Source organism: Monodelphis domestica, chromosome 4, assembly GCF_027887165.1.
Source record: "Monodelphis domestica isolate mMonDom1 chromosome 4, mMonDom1.pri, whole genome shotgun sequence".
Classification (NCBI taxonomy): domain Eukaryota; kingdom Metazoa; phylum Chordata; class Mammalia; order Didelphimorphia; family Didelphidae; genus Monodelphis; species Monodelphis domestica.
The window spans coordinates 287,667,184-287,688,066 of NC_077230.1; positions in this window are offsets into that span (position 1 = coordinate 287,667,184).

Here is a 20,883-nt window from a genome sequence, read left to right on the forward strand (position 1 = left end):
AATAACTCCTCTTTGACTATCCTGCCCCTCTTCCTGCATGTATGACAGTGCTCAAGAAATGCAAAGCTAATTTCTATTTCTGCCTCTACCAAACAACTGAAGATAAATCTGAAACAACAACAAAACAGCTCTTATGCCTTGGGGCTTATTTGCTGGTTCAGATGATCAATACCAAGGTTCCCATATCCACTGGCATGGAAAACTGAGAATGCTCCTTCTACCTCTCTTCAACCATCTCCCCTCCCTTATCTATGACACTAAGTAAAACTTGCTTATTCTCAGAGTAACAGGTGAGCTGTGAAGGATGAGACAGTTCATCTATCTATCTTCTGTCTTTTTCTCCCTTTGTGTAGGTTTTCTTCCCCTGTGACCTTGGGCCTACTGAGCTGGGAGCCTTGAGAAGGTGGCTGGTGTTGCCACTCCATCTGTGTGGGTGATGGATGAAGTTGGGTAGGAAATGAGATTGGTTTCCAGGTCTGATGGATAAAGTCTCTCATGCCACTTGAAATAGTTAGAAAGTAAGAGAAAAAATATTGCCAAGAGCTGCAGGATTTTTTCAATCATAGAATTTTATTTGGAGCAAGGGTAGCCTGGTGCATGTCTTATTTATTTGCCAATGGAAAAAAAGACAAAATTTTCTAGGATTCCCTTTTTGGGGCCCTTCAGAATGACAATTAGACACTTTGAGTGTCCGTGAGTGATATTCCTAGGGGTGCCAGGAGTAAGAAATCTACAGAGGATTCAGGATGTTTGTCATGACTTAACTCTTCTTCCTGGCTTTCAAGAATATCCATAATTAATCCTTCTCTATAGCCTCTATCCTTCTCCTATCCATTCCCTACATACATGAGAAAAGCTATACCAGGTTCAAATATTCTTTTTTTTAATTTTCTACATTATTTTATTTGGTCATTTCCAAACATTATTCATTAGAAACAAAGATCATTTTCTTTTTCTCCCCTCCCACCTCTCCCAATGGCGCTGCATGATTCCTCTGGGTATCACATGTGTCCTCAGTTGAACTCTTTTCCATGTTGTTGGTATTTTCATTAAGGTGTTCATTTAGAGTCTCTCCTCAGTCATATCCCCTCCACCCCTGTAGTCAAGCTGTTGCCTTTCCTCGGTGTTTTTACTCTCCCCGTTTGTCCTCTGCTTGAGTGTAGTGTTTTTTTTTTCTCCTAGATCCCTGTGGATTGTTCAGGGACATTGCATTGTCCCTAATGGAGAAGTCCATTACGTTCGATTGTACCACAGTGTATCAGTCTCTGTGTACAATGTTTTCCTGGTTCTGCTCCCAGGTTCAAATATTCTGTGGGTCAATACCCACTGACAATCATAGCTCATAGCCATCCCTTCTAACTGATTACTTTTACTAGCCAGCTGAATCACCCACAATTTCAAAGCAAAAGACATTTGATAAAATGTTATCTCAAAATAATAATAAAATGATCCTCTTATGCACATGTGGTGTATATACTCCTACAAGTTAACATACCACTGACAAGAGAAGGTAGTCATGTAGAAAACATATGTGACCAGAGAGCATGCATGGAAGTTTACACAAAGAGGACATATGTGACTGGACAACTTGTTTCTAGGAAGCTGTATAGCTATACATATGTCATCAGATAATGTCACATTTTTCTTTCTTCTGGATATATTATCTCCTATTTTTCTTTGTTTCACCATCTCTTCTGAACATTTCCTTGGGATTTAGTATCATTGATTTTATCTCTGCTCCCACTTATTGAGATTCAAATACTTAGCCTCTTCAAGGATATTAATGAGTTCTTTGAGAGTGGGACTCCCTTTTGCCTTTCTTTGTATCCTGGCACACAGTAAGTACCTAATAAATGGGTATTAACTGACTGACTAATTGACATTTGCTTCTCTCTGTTATCATACATTAAAGTGCAGTAGGATCAAGAATCTGGTCTTGTTAAAAAAGAAAGCTTTGTTTTGTTCCAAAGAGTAAGTTGCTTTAAGAAACAGTGGGTCTCCTATCATTGGACATCTTCGGCTTAAAACATTGGGAGCATGACAGACCAGACTATCTATCTATCTATCTATCTATCTATCTATCTTTCTATCTATCTATCTATCTATCTGTCTGTCTGTCTGTCTGTCTGTCTGTCTGTCTGTCTGTCTGTCTGCCTGCCTGTCTGCCTGTCTATCCATCTATCTATCCATCCATCTGTCTGTCTATCCATCTATCTATCTATCTATCTATCTATCTATCTATCTATCTATCTATCTATCTATCTGTTTGTCTATCCATCTATCCATCCATCCATCTATCTATCCATATCTGTATATATATATATATATATATATATATATATACATCTATCCATCCATCTCTCTGTCTGTCTGTCTGTCTGTCTGTCTCTCTCTCTCTCTCTCTCTCTCTCTCTCTCTATATATATATATATATATATATATATGTATCTCTCTATCTCTACCTCTATCTACATACAGTGGACTGTCTGGCCTCTTGGGTCTCCTCCAAATCTGAGAATCTGTGAATCTATGCTTCTCTAACCATACAATTGAAATACCACATTAGTTATCATTCCTTTCCCTTTGCTTGTGATATTCCCTCACTTAGGATGCTCTTCCTTCTCCCTTCTACTTACAGAAATCGTACTTATCCTTTAGGACCCAGCTCAAGTCCTATCTTCATAAAAGCCTGCTTAATAAAGGTTTGTTGATTGATTGATTCACTGACCGCTCTCTCACACCGATTCCTCTCTTCTCCAAATCATTACACAATGTTTAGCATTAAATTGTTTCTAAATTCTGAGTGTGCCATATCGAATGAATAAATATTTATTGAAGGCCAAATATGATTAAGGCGCCCTTGTGGTGCTAGCCACCTCCTTAGCTAGATGACAAACTCCTTGAGGGAAATAACCTGTACTACCCCCACTCCCTATCAATGCCTAACATAAAGTAGGTACTCAATTTTTACTTCTTGCCTGATTACTGCCTTTCAGGTTGGAGAGGAGTAAGAGAGGTCTCACTAGTGGTTAGTTACCTGAATGTCTGTTGTGTACCTAGCCTAGGGGCTGTGGTCAGATCAAAGAAAAGGGAGACACTGGTCCTGCCCAAATTATGTTTGCAGTCTGGCTGGCTAGGTTGAACACACACACACGGATCAGTAAAAATATTGAGTACACAGTAAAGCCTCAGGAAAACATAAAAGCACAAACCACCAAGTACAGATAAATAGAGTGCAAACAGGATGTAAACACCGAGCGCATTTGGAGTAGAAGTGGGATTGATTGGAAAAAGTTGTTGCATTTCGAGCTAGGTTTTGAAGGAGGAAAATGACTTGTCTAAGCAGAGGGAATTATAAGAGGCTTGTTTAAAAGCAGAGAGCTTTTGTATTAAGTGCACACTAAATATATATGAATTCATTAAAAACCCCACGTTCTCTATTTGTTGGATTTAAACTCTTCATAAGAAAAAGTAGCCATACCATAAAATGAAGGAACTCTCCATCAAAGAGGAAGAGCTCAGAGACCCTGAATTAGGAGAAAACATACTGCCATTTTGAGAAGGGGAGTTCAGATCCACTCTAAAAGAGACTAAAGAGAAGTGCAGCTCCTTAGGTTGGCAGGCCAAACATGGCCTTGGCAGAGAGAAATTAAGAGCATCTGGTCCTCACAGAGTTATAGGGTGGTGTTAAGTAGATAATTAACACCTTTCCTCTGAAGAGAAGCCAGAACAGCCTGCATTAGAGAGGGCCAACAACCTGAAAAGATTCTGGGACAGTTTCAGAGACAGAGAAGCTAAGGTTTTCTTGTATACAAAGAAAGCAAAATAAGGGGATCATATAACAGTTAAGTACTGACAAGGAGACTTAATTTGTACTTAGAGGTTTGTATTTATTTTAAACTTTGCTTTAGTAGGAAATATTTTTTCAAGAAGAGTAATATGTCACTTTCTTAAATGTTTTTGAACCATAAAAAAGCATGATGGAGGGACTTCTATCTTATATGCCTGTGTTTTTGTCATCTGAAACCCATTTGTGTTCAATCTGTGCCTGTGGTTATATAGCATTCTGGAGATCATCAAAACCGATAACAAGAAGTTTATTACCAAGGCCAACTAACTCAGTTGTCATGAAGCTGGGACAGCAGCAAAAAAAGAATAGTTATGAATTTGGGGTCACATTCAAATAATTTTATGTCAGTATCAAGGTCTAGGGCTGAAGGAGTTTTGCAGCATAGAATAGAAGGAGGTCTGAGTAGTAGTTGCTCTGAATCCTGCTAGAAATCTTTTGCTTTACTCTTTAAGCCAGACCAGCTTAGACCGGCCTAATGAAGATTCTTCTTAACTAAGAACATCCCTCTGAATTTAAATATTTCTTTTTTTAAGTTTATTTATTTAATTTACAATATTTTTCCATAGTTACATGAATCATGTTCTTTCCCTCCCCTCCTCCCACCCCATTTCCCATAGCAATTCCACTGGGTTTTACATGTGTCATTGATCAAGACCTATTTCCATATTACTAGTATTTGTAATAGGGTGATTGTTTAGAGTCTACATCCCCAATCTCATATCTACTGAACCATGTGATGAAGCAACTGTTTTTCTTCTGTGTTTCTGCTCCCACAGTTCTTTCTCTGGATTTGAATAGTGTTCTTTCTCATATGTCCCTCAGAATTGTCCTGGATCATTGCATTGCTACTAGTAGAGAAGTCTATTATATTTGATTGTGCCATGGTATATCTATTTCTATGTATAATGTTCTCCTGGTTCTGCTGAGTTTAAATATTTCTAGATAATATCCCTGGACTAGTTTCCTGCAGTATCCTTTAGCAGGAACAATTGCTAAACGAATGGAGAAAAACCAATGAGGATCAGAGTCACTGGGGTTGGGACCCTACCTTCCTCAGCCTAAACCCAAGGCTATTCTAGAAACATCATGTGTAATTGGAAAACCTTGTACCTTTGAACTACATTTCCCAGAATTCCTTTTGTATTTTCCAAAATTCTTTTTCCTTCTCCACCATGATGAGTTCATCTTTGTATATAAGTTTGGGTGGGGCTCCTCCCTCTGCCTCTTTTTTTTTCCCCCAAGTAGGAGGCTGGGAAAGTGGGTTTTCTTTTTATTAAGGTTTTTTCTTCCTTTGCTTCAAGTTTATTATGAATAACTCTTATAAATATAATACTTGGCATATTGGATATTAATTTTAAAATCTAAAATCACCATTCACCTAGTGTTAGTTATTTAAAGTATAAGCATAGAATCCAGGAGAAGTTAATATTCCTTAGGGTTGGCCTTGAACTACTTATATGATAACTTATCTATCAATAAGCATTTATGCATTAAGTATCTGTTATATGTCAGGTACTTTGCTAAGCTCTGGGGACACAAAGAAAAAGTAAAAATGGTTCTAGATCTCAAGAAACTCAAATTCTAATGGAGGAGACAATATGGAAAGAAACAGGTACAGCCAAGATTCAGAATCAATGTCGTAGAAAGGAAGACACTTGTGGCTGAACTCATGAAAGGTTGCCTGTAGAAGGCAGCCTTTGATCTATGTCTTGAAGATATCCAAGAGATATTGCTAAGGAGAGAGATGGGAGACACAACTTGTACAAGATACAAGAAGTAGGCCAGTAGAGTTAGTGGAGGCTATTAATTTGTAAGAAGACTGGACAAATAGGAAATGGCCAGGTTATGAAGAGCTTTAAATGTCAAACAAATGTAATTTGAATTTAAATTTGATCTTGGAGGTAATAGGGAGAAGCTAGTGATTATTGAGTAGAGAGATGACATGATTATTTCCTATACTTCAGGAAAATCACTTTGGTAGCTCTGTGGAGAACTGATAAGAGTTGGGAGAGTCTGAAGAGAGACTAAATTGACTATTTTAAGAGTCTAAATGGGAGGAGGTGGGAATCTGAACTAATGTGATGGCTGTGTGAGCAAAAAGAAGGACATGTACATGGGAGATGTAAGGTAGACAAGGCAAAATATGGCAGCTGATTGCATATATGGGTGGACTGAGAATGGGTTGAGGATGATACCAAATATGGGTTGAGGATAATAACCAAGGTTACAGAGCTGGGTGATTGGGAACATTGTAGAATTTATGCTAATAATAGAACACTTTAGAACTGAGACAGGTTTTGGGGAAAAGAAAGTGGTTTTGTTATGTTTGAAATACCTATGGGGTGTCCAATTTGGTATGACTTGTCAGTGATTTTGACCTAGAGCTCCACTGAAAGAATAGGGCTGGATAGATAGATCTGGGAATCTTCAGCATACAAAATTATATTGACTCTCATAGCTTGTAAAAATGGTAAGCTCTAGCTAGAATTTGTTTAAGGACAGGGAGACATGGGCATATATGTAGACAGAATGGAAAGAACAAATAAATAAATAAAGAATGAATATTAGAGAGAAGTTTGGGATAATGGTAGGATCAATCTGCTGGAGAAGATTAATGAAGATGGTATCAAGGTTGCATGTCAAAGAGTTGGCATTGGCAAGAAAAAGGTCTACTTCTTCAGTGGAGACTAGATTGAAGGAGGAAATAGTTGGGAATGATGTCAGAGGGACATAAGATGGAGAAAAAAAGAAGAGGGAACTCTTCAAAAAGGGCTTTAATTTGTTTTCAGTGCAGTACATGGTGAAGTCCTCATTTGAGAGAATGGGAATTTGGAGGGTGATGGAAGATTTGAAGAAAGAAAAGAAAAACAATTTACAATAGTGTCTATAGGGATTCAGATAAAGAAACAATTAGGGAGGACTAGAGGGACTGCCTTGTTAAATGAGGACCGGGTTGAGATCAGATAAAATAAATTTGTGGTGAATCCAGTTGGCATGATTTCGTGATTTCCTTCATCTCTGTTCAGCAGTATGCAAGTAGGAGTGAAAGAGGGAGTAATCCAGACTTGGAGACTGACAAGATCTAAAACATCATAACCAGTCTTACAGACTAGATTATTTTATAATGAAGAATTCATGTTAGGGAATTAATGAGGAACAAAGAACTAGACTCAAAGAGCTTGAAAGGCTAATGTAGTGATCACAAGGGTATCAGAACATTTTCTTCACATTCTCTTTGTTCTACTCACCCACTCACTCATTTACTCACTAATTTGTTCAACAAATAGCACTTTGTAAGTTCTTCATAATTAGGAGGTATTATTAAGTATTTATATGCTTTATGGGTGGAGATACAAATGTGTTATCTATGCTTTTCAAATTTAATTTTAAATGCTTTGTTTTTGAATTCATGTCATTTATTGTGGTCCGACATAGCAGTATATTGATGGGGACCCAAGTTATGGTTTTATAGGTTGAGACAAAGATGTAAAGCTGGAAATAACATCAGTTATCTAATCTAAACAACTCATTTTACAGATGAAAAATCCAAAGACCAGAGAGGGTAAGTGATTGGCCCAAGTTACCAGGGTTATGTGCCGAACTGGGACTCTGAACCTGGGTATGGTTAAAAGGGATGTTATGCACAGTTTAGATAAGACATGGTCTCCACCTTCAGGAGGTTTAGAATCTAATAGGGGATTGGATACAAAGATACAAAGGATACAAGGACAATAATGATTCCCAACATTTCAAAATATGATTAAGTAGTAGCTTGGTTTAATAGTAAGACTGTGAGACTTGGGTTCAGGAGACCTAAATGGTAATCGTATCTCAGTCATTTGCTAGTTGTTTTAGCCATTAACAAATCTCTTAGTCTCTTGGATCCTTATCTGTAACACAGAAAGATTTTAACTTTACTTTGTAAACTACAACATTGACAAAAATCACATACTAGAATTTCTGAGTTGGAAAGGACTTCAAAGACCATCCACTCTAGCCTATACTTGAAAAATGACCTCCTAGAAATACACCTGCTGGTATCATCCAGATTTTGCTTCATGACCTGAAGGGAGAGGTACCTCATTCTCCTCAAAGGTGGTCCACTCCATTTTGGGATAGCTATCATTATTTGAAAGTGTTTTCCTTATACCAAGCCTAAAATTGCTTCTTTGTAATTTCTATTCATTGCTTCTAGTTTTTCCTTCTTGAGTCAAATGGAATACATAAAATCTATCTTCCAAAAGAAAATTCTTCAAATACTGCAAGACAGCCATACCTCCCCCATCGTGTACTTGCAAAGTTGATTTTTTTGACCCCACATGTAAGACTTTACATTTCTCCCCATTAAATTTAATCTTGTTTGCTTTGTCCCAGTGGCTAGCCTGTCAAGATCATTTTGGATTCTGATTCTGCCACTGAACATGCTAGCTAGAGTTCCCAGGTTTATACCATCTGGAAACTTGAAAGCATGCTATTTATGCCTTTATCAAAGTCATTGATGAAAATGCCAAATAGTACATATCCCTCTGGCACTCTATTGGGGGCCTCTTTCAAAGTTGACATTAAACAATTAATAACTATTTCTTGGGTCCCACTATTAAACCAGTTCCATATTATTATACTATTGTCTAACCCATATTTCTTGGTATTTTCCACAAGAATAGCATGAGAGATTTTATCAACTAACATGTCCAAAGAAAGGATATTGAACTTGTTTTTAATTTGATGACTATTGCAAGTTGGTTTTGTAATCCTATGCATCCAATTTTATACATTTAGAAACATCCTTTGGAAAAGGGAGGAAAGATTCACCAGATTGTCCAAAGGATCCATTACCCCCAAAAATGACCTATAAAAAGATCCTCTTTTCAGCTAGCTTAGTGACTAGTCAAGAAAATGAAATAGGTTCAGCCTAGTATGATCTGTTCTGAATGAAACCATGATGTTCTTCATGATCACTGCTCCTATATTCACTCGCTATTGCTTGAATGAAGTCAAATTGATTCATCCGTACCTTGTGGAAATATTTTTTTTCCTTCTGCTGCCTCTTTAACTTTTACACCTCCCACCCCACTTTGGTATAATATTTATCCTTTTCTAGTCCTGGAGCACCTCATATTCATTTTACTCTCTCAAAGATCACTGATAACATGGTTCTGCAATAACATTGATCCACTGGTCAGTAAGCTAGGATGTGGTTCATCTGGGTCAGGATAGGAGGGATAGCTAGGAGTCCTCTTACTGTTTCCTTCCTTGCCTTATGTATAAATTTCCTATTGACCAATATTGTTTTGTCCCAAGTTTAAAAACCATTCTTATTGGCAGAGAAAAAAAAACATCCCAAAAGAGCTGAGCAGTTCTATCTTCTTTCTATTGTTAGCTATCTTCATCCTATCATGACTTAAAAAGTATTTCTGCCATTCTTAACTTTCCTCACAGTTTTTTTCCTCATTGTCCCAAGCTTCAGCATTGTTGGTATCCCTCTTTGAAGATACCTTTGATATCCATCCTCTGTTACTTGTCCTTGCTTCCAACTTTGGCACAAGTTTTCATAAAATCCAGGTTGGTTGGTGAGTTCTTAGAGCAACTAAACTAGTCTTTTTTAGACAATTGCCTACATTCTTCCTTACTCCCCCAATTTTAAATTGTTATGAAGAAAATGCTTTGCAAACCATCAAGAGTTATTCAAATATGAATGATTGTTATTTGGATAAATGGTTTAGAAATAAAAAATCCAAAGAAAAATAGCAAGTCTAAAGGACTGTGTACACCATCATGATTCACAGTGGAATCAGCTGAGGCTTCATGGAAAATGTGGAGACTGAGTTGGACTTCAAATTGTGGGAATTTATTTTTTATTTACTATGTTAATTTCTATTTAAGGATCTGGACCTAGAGATAATTTTGTGTATTTCTTTGTCTGGGTTCTGCATCAGAGTCTCTGCTTTTCACATTTGCTTTGCCCATAGGAATTCTTAGGAATGTCCTCCTTTGAATAAAATTGGTTAATACATGAAAGGGACAAGAGTTCTCTTCCTGCTTATGTATCCCTCATCACATGGGGATAAGGAGTGTTGGATAGTTTGATGGACCATTTCCTAATTAGCTATTTACTAATTAGAGATGTCTAAGGGAAGAGCTGGATAATGAGCTCCTAAAACTCTATTTATAGACCTGCCTAAGGGGCATTCAGGTCTTTGGTCATTGAGAGGACCATTGACCTATAATCTATTGGTTATAATGTTAGCCCAAACAATAAATTGATATTTTTACCCAAAATCAGTCTCTTGAAATAATTTAAATTGTAACAAAAGAATGGTGATATCCAGGCAGTTAGGGACATGTAGCATTGGACTCAAAGTCAGGAATACTGGAATTAAAATCTGGCCTCAGAGATTTACTAACTGTGATTCTGAGTAAATTACTTAACCTCTGTTTGCCTCTGTTTCCTTTTCTGTTAAATGAAGGGAATAATTTGTACCTATCTCCCAAGGTTGTAAGAATCCAATGAGATAATAATTGTAAAGCACTTAGCATAGTGCCTGGCACATAGTAAGCACTATATAAATGCTGGCTATTATTACTAGTACTTACCTTCCGTTTGCCTCAATTTCTTCCTCTGTAAGTTGGGGATAATAATATCACTTGCTCCCAGAGTTATTATGAAGATAAAATGAGATGTTTATAGAGCACTTAGTAAAACTTAAAGAGCTACATAAATGCTAGCTATCATTATTATTTGCAATCTCAATCCTCAGGCTTAAATCCTGATCTTGGCACTTAATCATAAGAGTCTATAATCTTTGTTAAAGCTAAACTACTAGAGGTTAACATATTTCATCGGGAATGAAGAAGTTGTAAATATGTAAATAAAGTATTTTATACCATGTGCTCTTTTTGTAAGGTGAGTCTCTTTGATGGGGTCAAGAAAGAAAACAATGTGATTGATTAAGAGGATTACTCATACCCATTGGCCCCAGTATAAAACAAACATGTTTATTGGTGAGCTTAGTCTAGAGATCCAGGTCAATGGTAGAAAATGGCAGTCCTGAAGTGGAGGAACCAAACCTTTGAGAGAGTATCATGAGTATCATACTTGTAAGGAATGAGAGTTTCTTCCTCACTTTTCTCCAGAACCCTATCAACTATGTCATCAGAAGAAACTAGACCAGTAACAAAAAATACATGAAGTTTGTGGAAGGAGAGAGAGAGAGACAGACAGACCGACAGACAGACAGACAGAGAAGAGACTTGTCAGTTATATTTAGCAGACAAACACAAATACATCTTAAAGAAAGCCACTTGTAGCTTGTACCAGAATATACTAGCTGTAGAAATTCATATCAGCTATTGGTTCAAGAAAGACCCATTCTGGGGACTTGTGAAGTATCCCATTGCCATGTTTATTCCTTACACATATGTATCCTAACCTTTGAACTTTAATTTAGCATTTATTTTCCCAAGAGCCCTTGTATGTTCAGGTTGGAAATGTATCCTAGTTTGGGTTGGGGGGATGTTGTGTGCCATTTTTAAAAATTATACTACTTTAGAAATACCTTTCTTGAAAAACTACTGACTACTTATGAATAGTGGAGGAGTGGCAAACTGGTGGGAGCTAATGTATGATAGTGCTAGAAAACCCCAATCTCTTGGGGGTAATCCCTAGAACTTTGAGAGGTGGAGCAGCCAAGACCCTTTGAGGAGCCATCCTATCAATGCCAATAGGAGTTGGGGAATTATTAGAACAGAATAGGAACTTTTGTATAATTGTGGTTGAAGAATTTTAGTATTTTGTCAGATATTAAAAATTGCTAGTATTTGTTCAAATCATAGAATCTACACGAGTAAGGGCTATTTTCATTGGTTTCTAGGTTTCGCATTTCCTTCAATTATTTAAAAACATTTTTTTCTGAGGAGTCCATAGGCTTCTCAAGATTGCCCAAGATAATTTAAAAAATGATTCAAAAAGATTCAATGATTCAAAAAAAATGAAGAACCCTTGATCTAGAGGCCCATAGTTTCTCTTGTAGTTGTTGCTTGGATATTGATATTTCTTCTTCCTCTAAGGATTCTTCACTTTCAGAAGAACACATGATTCCCTTTTAAAAATGGAGATACCTGGTCCTCAGGGGCCAGGATGCAATAACTATCAGCATCCTATGATGACTTATATACAATACTGCTCCTTCTGGAAACTGTCATTTCTACACCTTGAATATGTAGCATCCAGACTAGGTGATGGTTATTGTGTAGCCAAATTGTCTATTGTCTTTCCACAAAGTGAGAGGGGTTCTTGACCCAAGTTGGATTCCTTACTTTCGGTTTTTTTTTTAATCACCTTACAAGTAGGTATGATCTGAAGGATAATAATTAATAATAGTTGACATTTATATAGCTCTTTATAGTTTACAAATCACTTTAAATACATTATCTCATTAGCATATAGAGAGCTAGTGGTACTCACGCTGATTGATTCATGGGTTGATCAAAGTACCTTCAGTTCTTATAAAACTGCAATTGAGAATAAACGTGCACCGTTGGTGCTTATAAGTAGTATTCTAGCTCTTTTGAACTTTGTCAATTGGCATAGTGGATAGAATACTGGACTTAGAGACAGGAAAGCCTGAGTACAAATCCAGCCTCAGACAAATATTACCTTTGTGGCCCCAGGTAAGTCACTTGATCTGTCTACCTCAGTTTTCTCATCTTTAAATGGAGCTTAAAATAACACACACACCCCCAGGGTTATTGTGAGCATAAAATGAGATAATTGAAAAAATACTAGACAAACCTTGAAGACATATACATACACACATACATACATATGTATACAAATACACATAGCAAGCAATATATTTATGTGTGTATATATAAATTCTATTCGTGCCACCTTGATTATATACAGCTGTAAATTTGTATTGCTCATTAGACTACACTGTTACCTTTCCAGTTTCAAGTTTCAACATCTGCTTTACTCACTTGTTTAGAAATTTTGTGATCTTGTCAGTATCTCCCTGCAATCAGTAAATAAACCAACCAACAAGCATTAAAAATGATGGATACTATGGTGATTTCAACAATGATGTAAAATTTTTTAAAAATTAATAAAACATTAAAAAATACGCAGAGAAGGAAAGGAATCTAAGTGGTTTAGTGGATAAAAGGCTGGGACTGGTGTTAGAAAGATTCCCATCTGTGAGTTCAAATATGACCTCAGATATTTATTAGCTATACAACCCTGGGCAAGTCACTTAATTTCATTTACCTCAGTTTTCTCATTTGAAAAATAATCTGGAGAAGAAATGGCAAGCCTATTCCACCATCTTTGCCAAGAAAACCCCAAATGGAGTCATGAAGAGTCAGATCTGACTGAACAATAAAATATTTTTATGGAATTTTAAATTTTACAAAATGCTTTACAAATGACATCTCATTTGATTCTGACAACAATCTTATGAGGGAGTAGCTTATTAATGGGATTATTATTCTATTTTACAGGTGGGAAACTGAAACAAGAAGATATTAAATGACTTGCCCAAGGACACATTATCTGAGTCATTATCTGAGATTGGGTTTGAACTCAGGTTTTATGTTCTCTAAGTCCAGCACTGTAGTACCTAGCACACGAGATAAGATTTTTATCCATGTGTTTCCATTATTTGTCCCTCGACTGGGATATTTATGCAATATCATGAAGGTCATTCTCTGGACTTTAAAAAATTGCATGGACAGTAGTATAGTCATCAGGCTGACCAAGAATCCATTGTTCTTACTCTATGGCTGCTCCTTTTCTTTTTTTGCTACACATTCCCTTGATGCTTTTTATACACCTTTGCTTGTGTAAGTTATTGGAAATAACATATTATATGTACAACTTATACCTATCATGCATCTTTCCATTTCACTTTGAGATATGTGCAAATTTGATTCTTCTGTGATCTTTGAATTCTATTATTTATTTATTTTATGTTAATTTTATTTTAATAACAATTTTCTACATCAATTTCCCAAAGTTATATGATTCATGTTGTCTCCATCCCTTCTTACTCCTCCCCTCTTGGAGGTGACAAGCACTTCAATCTGCATTATACATATATTCTCATGCAAAACATATTTTCAGAATATTCATTTTTGTAAATGAATAATCTTATAAAACCCAAACCCTGAATCATATACCCAAATAAGCAAGTGATAAATCATGTTTTCATCTGTATTTCTATACCAACAGTTCTTTCTTTAGAGGTGGATAGCATTCTTTTTCACAAATCCCTCAGAATTCTACCACATCATGGTATTACTGTTAGTAGCAGTCTATCATATTTGACTGTCCCACAATATTTCATCTCATGTGTATAATGTTCTGGTTCTGGTTGCTTCACTCTGTATCAGTTCACATTGATATTTCCAGTTCTTTCTGAAATCATTCTGTTTATCATTCCTTATAGGATAATAGTATTCCATCACTATCATATACCACATTTTGTTTAGCCATTCCCCAATTGATGGACATCCCTTTAGTTTCCAATTCTTTGCCACCACAAAAAGTGTAGCTATAAATATTTTTGTACAAACAGGTCCTTTCCCATTTTTTCTTTTATCTCTTTGTGATACAGACCTAGTATTGGTATTTCTGGATCAAAAGGTATGCATTCTTTTATGGCATTTTGGGCTTAATTCCAAATTGCCCTCCAGAATAGTTGCAATTCCACCAGCAATGCATTAGTATCCTAATTCTGTCACATTCTCTTCAATATTCATCATTTTCCTTTACTGTCATATTGGCTTTTCTGATAGGTGTGAGGTAGTACTTCAGAGTTGTTTTAATTTGCATTTCTCTAAGAGGGATTTGGAACATCTTTTCATATGATTATTGATAGCTTTGATTTTTTCATCTGAAAACTGTCTATTATTAATCCTTTTACCATTTATCAATTGGGGCATGACTTGGATTCTTATAAATTTGACTTAGTTCTTTATATAATTGAGAAATTAGACCTTTATCAGAGAAATTTGTTATAAATCTCCCCCCAGTTTATTGTTTCCCTTCTAATCTTAGTTGCATTGATGTTATTAGTACAAAATCTTTTAAATTTATTATAATCAAAATTATTCCTTTTATATCTCGTAATGTTCTCTATCTCATTTGGTCATAAATTCTTCTCTTCTCCATAGATCTGACCAGTAAACTATTCTAAATTCTCCTAATTTACTTTTAATATCAATCTTTATGTTTAGATCATATATCCTATTTGACCTTATCTTGGTATAGAGTGTGAGATATTTATCTAAACCTAATTTTTGCTAATCTATGTTCCAATTTTCCCAACAATTTTTATCAAATGGTGAGTTCTTGTCCCAAAGGCTGGGGTCTTTGAGTTTATCAAATATTAGATTGCTGAGGTCATTTACAACTAGTCTATTCCATTGATTCACCCTTCTATTTTCTTAGCCAGTACCAGATTGTTTTATTGAATTCTATTATTTAAAGTTATATAACATAACTAGGAGAATATTGGTGTTAAAAATTAGCTTTTGTAGAGGAGATCATAATGGAATCATGGCATATAATAAAGCCTTAATGTTCCTTGATGATAGTTTCATTCTTAGGTATTGATCTGATTCTGACTGATAAGAAGAAACTGTTATTAATGAAGAAATAATGGGCTCAGATAGGTGGCTCGGTGGAGATGGGAAGTCCTGGATTCCAATTTGGCCTGAGACACTTTCCAGCTGTATGACTCTGAACAAATCACTTAACTCCAACTGCCTAGCCCTTACAGCACTTCTGCTTTGGAATCCAGAGTCACCTAGCTGACCCCTCCTCCAACCAAACAGATGTAAGGGTTTAAAAAAAAGTGACATTCTGGATATATAAATGATTTGAATGAGGAAAAATAAGGAAATTCTCTAAAGAAAATGACATTGATAGATTGAAGGTTCATCAACCACTTTGTAGAAAGAAAAAATAGCACAGCACATTGAAGATGACAGCTAAGCCAACATAATTATGTACAAAAGAATCATATGCTCTTGCGAAGCTCAAAATGAGCTGAGGCTATTGACAAATTCTCAAAACAACAAAAATAGCATTAAAAAAATCTATGTTGATGGGGTAAAAGAAAGATCAAAGAAGGGCTAGGATCACTGCTCAGGGTAGGTGGGACAATAATAATGAGTGAAAGAGGTAAAATAGAACTACTCAACTCTTACTTGTGGTTTCTGCTGAAAGGGGAGTAGCCTTCTACTACTGTTTCTAAGGATTTTCTTTTTTGTCCTTGGCTATCTTAGATTTTTCTTATTGACTCAAGTTAAAGCACAGATGTCATTCTTATCAAAGTTACCATGTTGGAAAATGGCAAGTATCCAAGAAAGTATTTCCAGGCTAGGCTGGAAATCTAATATCAAATCAAATCTAATAAAATTAAAATCTATTAGGGACAAATGTAAAGTTCTTCACCTGGATTAGAAACATTAACCACACAAATATAAAATGGGAGAGAAGTTACATAAATTTGCATAAGAAATATTGGTGGGTATTAATGCTAGTCACTGTGCTGTGCCAAAGATAAAAATATGAGATCCCTAAAACAAAGGGGTTTTACCCTCAAGGAGTTTACGTTTTAATGGGGAAAGACAATATACCAGCTAGATCTGTAAATCTGGGGTAAAAAGGATGCAGGGCAAGTAGGAGAGTAGGTGAGAGAAGGTACCCATGTAGGACATGGTGGCAAAGTCTCAAGAATCAGGAGCACCATCAGGATGAAAGTTTATCAATTATTTCCTATTTATCTTGTATATAGCTTGCTTTTATATATTTTGTTTGTTATTGTTTACCCTTGTAAGCTCCTTGAAGCCAGGGATTGTCTTTTGCCTCTTTTAGCATCTCCAGCATTTAGTATAGTGCCTAGAACATAGTAGGTGCTTAATAAATGCATATTGTTGTATATGTTGGTCTCCCTGATGGTATTTTTTTTGTGATATGGGGAAGGTGGGGAGGGATTGGAACACTTGTAGATAGGATTTACTATGTAGACATGAAGAAAAATAAACTAAATATATAGGAGATTTGTGATTTCATTTGTGTAGTGTTTTCTTCTTCTTTGAATATGGGAATGCTTACTTGGTTTTGTAAAATTTGGAAGAAAAAAGAAGAAAAAAGTTAAACAAAATAAATGTAGATTGACTGAAAAAAGTAGAGCCACTAAATGAATGAAGGGGAATGAATGAAAGAACATGCAAATGTGGTTGTTGAAGAACTCGGTGATATCTGAGATGAAAGGGAATATGATATTTGAAAAACAGGAAAGATGTCCAAGGACTAGAGATGGGCAAAAGCCTCTATTTTCAGAAAGGGAAAGCAGATAGATTCTTCAAACTCCATGGCAGAGACCTTGATGTTGGTTCTTGGCAAAATTCTCTATTGCATTATTGAAGAGTAGTTTCTAAGCATTTAGGAAGGAAAGAAGTAATCACTATTGGCCAAAATAAGTTCATTAATGGAATATTATTGTCCTCTAAGAAACAATGGATATGAGGAATTTGGAAAGGGAAGACTTGAATGAAGGCATGCACAGTAAAGTAAGGGGAACCAGGAAGGTTCTATATAGACCTATAGTAATATAGGGTAAGAAGAACAATAAGCTGAAGTTGAATGGGGGGTAATTATTATCATTTTGGAGCTGGAGAAGAGATAGAAAAATGTGCTCTGTTTCCCTTTCATTGGAGAGTAGGGGACTAAAGATGTAGAACAACCTGTCATTGTCAGACATGTAGCTGTTTTGTTTTTGTTACAGGGAAAGGCTCTTGGTAGGAGAATATCCACAGAATATTGTGACAAAAGAAAAAGAAGACAGTTGGTAAAATTTAAAATAAACATATTTTTTAATTTAAATTTTAAAAGATTAATTTTAAAATTTAAAATAAACACATCTGATTAAAAGAACTGAGTGAATGGGGGGCAGCAGGGTGGCTCAGTGGATTGAGAGTCAGGCCCAGAGTTTGGAGGTCCTGGGTTCAAATCCAACACTTCCTAAGCTGTGTGACCCTGGGTAAGTTACTTGACCCCCATTGCCTAGTTCTTACCTCTCTTCTGCCATGGAACCAACCACTACACAATATTCATTCTAAGATGGAAGGTGAGGGTTTAAAAAATAAAGTGAGTGAATGACAAAGCATTTCTTTATTAAGTGTTTTTGTGCTCCAGTTATACCATGCTAAATTCCGAGTATACAAATATAAACAAGCAAGATAGTCCCTGTCATCAAGGAGCTTACATACAAATAGGGGAAGATAATGCAAGTGGTGAGCAGGGAGGAGTGTTTGGTCAGAGGAGTTCAGGGGAATGGGGGTTAATTGGATTTATAAGGAAATTGGTCAACAAGTCCTTTTTAAAAATGGCACAGTTATTTTAATTATTGCAGTTAGAACTAAAGGCGAGAAGGGTGTGTGTGTGTGTGTGTGTGTGTATTTGTCTCTCTCCTCCCATATGCCCCCCAGGTCATCAGAACTGCTGCCCCTCCTAACTCAAAGGTCTTTCAAAGGAGCCGCCTGCATGGCTACCCAACTCAGGGATCCAGAAGCTCCATCCTCCTCTATAATAGGGATAATAAAGTCCTTTCATTTCTCAAAACATTAATTTGGGAAGTGGGTAGTGGATCGTGGGTATGGGAGAAGGGATCACAATCCCTAATTTACATTTGGAGAAAATGGGTCCTGAAACAATTTTGTCCCTTGCCTGGGATCACCCAGCAAGTCACCAGAAGAATAAGGACTAGATCACATTGGGCTGATTGCAGGGAAGTCTATCTTTCCCCCAAAGAAACTGTTAGAGAAAGAGGGGTAAAGATCAACAATAATAAATCGCTCTATTCTGGGCCAAATTTAAGCAAGTTTTAAATAATGCAGTTGGCATTGGAGGCGTGGGAGTCTCCAGGGGGAATTAATAATAGATGAGCCCATCTCTCTCCCCTCCCCTTCCCTCCTCCCCTCTCAGGAACTGCAGGGAACTTGTTCTGCTGAGAGAGAAAGCCTGTCTGGCATTGGCATCAGCACATCTGGAGGGGATGGGGATGGGGAAAAGAGTATGCACAGGGAGAGAGGTGGGGCTATGGTTGACAAGGACCAGAGTGAGGGACTGGAGAGACCAGAGGGAAATCAAGGATGGCATCCAAGAATGGAGTGACTGTTGAACCCACCTCTAATTAGGCATTCTCTTTTTCAAGCCAGAAGTCTTAAAGAAAGTAGACCATGGGGGAAAAAGGGTTATGTATCTTGCCTCTTCTGGGGTATGTGAACCTCCTGAGGGCAGGCATTACGTCCTACATAGCACTATCATGTACAGTGCTCTGCACATTCTGAAGTGAACAACAAGGACATCATCTCCCCCAGGCTTGGACCCATGATCCTGTAGGTCACTGAGACTCTAGTCAGAATAAATCTGTCTGGGATGGATGATCCAGGATGGGCTTTGGGAGGCTGCTAAACCTTTTGTCTCACAGTATGCTTAAAGCTGATTCCCTGTCCTTGTTCTCATCATCTCCTCTGACCCCCTGCAAGAATAGAACAAAGAATCTTGCCCCATTTTAGAAGAATTGGAAAGAGGAGTTGAGAGCTGAGGTCTCAGTGAATTTTCCTTTGAGCTCAGGCAAGACTCCTGGGACGTGTTCTTTGGGCCCAGTGGCAGAGAAGCAGCCCATAAATTCCAAGCACTACTGTATGGGAGGGAACCCCTCCATTCAGAGGGACCCAGAGGGATTGAAGTTGCTGGCTAATTGGGTTAATTGAAGAGCACTTGAGGGAGATAGTGTCCTTCAGATGTAACACTTGGAGTACATATTACTTTTCTCTACCTTGGGAAATTTTATTCAATTTAGGGCAATGAGGAGGAGAGAGCATGAGCCTTTATGGAGTTCCCACTCCCACTTGGGAACCCCAAATTCTTTACAATAAAGAACTACTCTGCTCTGCATCTAAAGACTTGGCTCAGTAGAGGGGGCCAAGGCTAATAATGTGAATGGGAAAGTTGATGGGAGTGTGGTACTGACAAGGAAAGATATTGCCTTTGGATTCAGAGGCCACCGGTTCAAATTCTACCTCTGTTGTCTAGTGCAAATTACTAGATTTCAGCTTCCCAGTCTGTCAAATGAGGGAAATGGTTGAACAGGACAACCTCTAAGATTCTTTTCATTCCAGAGTTAAAAACCTATGAACGTTTGGAGAGCCTCTCTCATAAGCACAGTGATTTGATCCATCCCTTTCAGAGATATCAGGGACTATGGGTAAGGTACCAAAACTGATCACCAACTAGTAGGAGGATCCTTACTTAGACCATCTATGGGGGCTGAAAGGGGATAGTGAGTATTCCCTTTCTTTGGCTGTGTTCCCTTTCTGCGATATTTAACCCAATCCTATTTTAATATTCAGGAGGTAAGAGAATTACTATCTGCCTCTTCCTTTTTACAAAGCTTTATGCCCACTTCAGGGAATGACCTTTTTTTCTTCCTTCTTTCCCTTTTTCTTATTCACTCCTTTTCCTCCTCCATTTCTGGCTCTCTCTTTCCTTTCTTTCCTCCTATCTTTCACTACCTTCTCTTCTCTGTCCTTGACTCTATCTTCTTCTTTTCCTTTCATTCCCCTATATCACTGTGCTGTCTCTGAGACTCTAGTCAGAATAAGGTTGATGGGATGGATGGTACAGGATGGGCTTTTGGAGGCTGTGCCTCTCAGGTAAGATAGCTTCCCTCAAGGTGTCTGGCCAAATCACAGTGATGCTAACATAGGAATTAGAGTTTCTAGGTCAAGTCAACAAGCATTTGTTAAATACTTACTGGGGATCTTGGGCCACATTTCTTCCCTTTCTCTTTCATAGAAAAAGACTCAAAGAGCATATTGTCCCAATAATTCACTGGCATGCCCTCTGAGGTAGGCTTGCTCTGTGTGTTGGTTGAGTTAATTAGGTTCTAGATTCCTAACTTTTTATCATCCAGTCCAAAACATACCTTGTGACCTATCTTGTTCATAACACTATGTCTGAG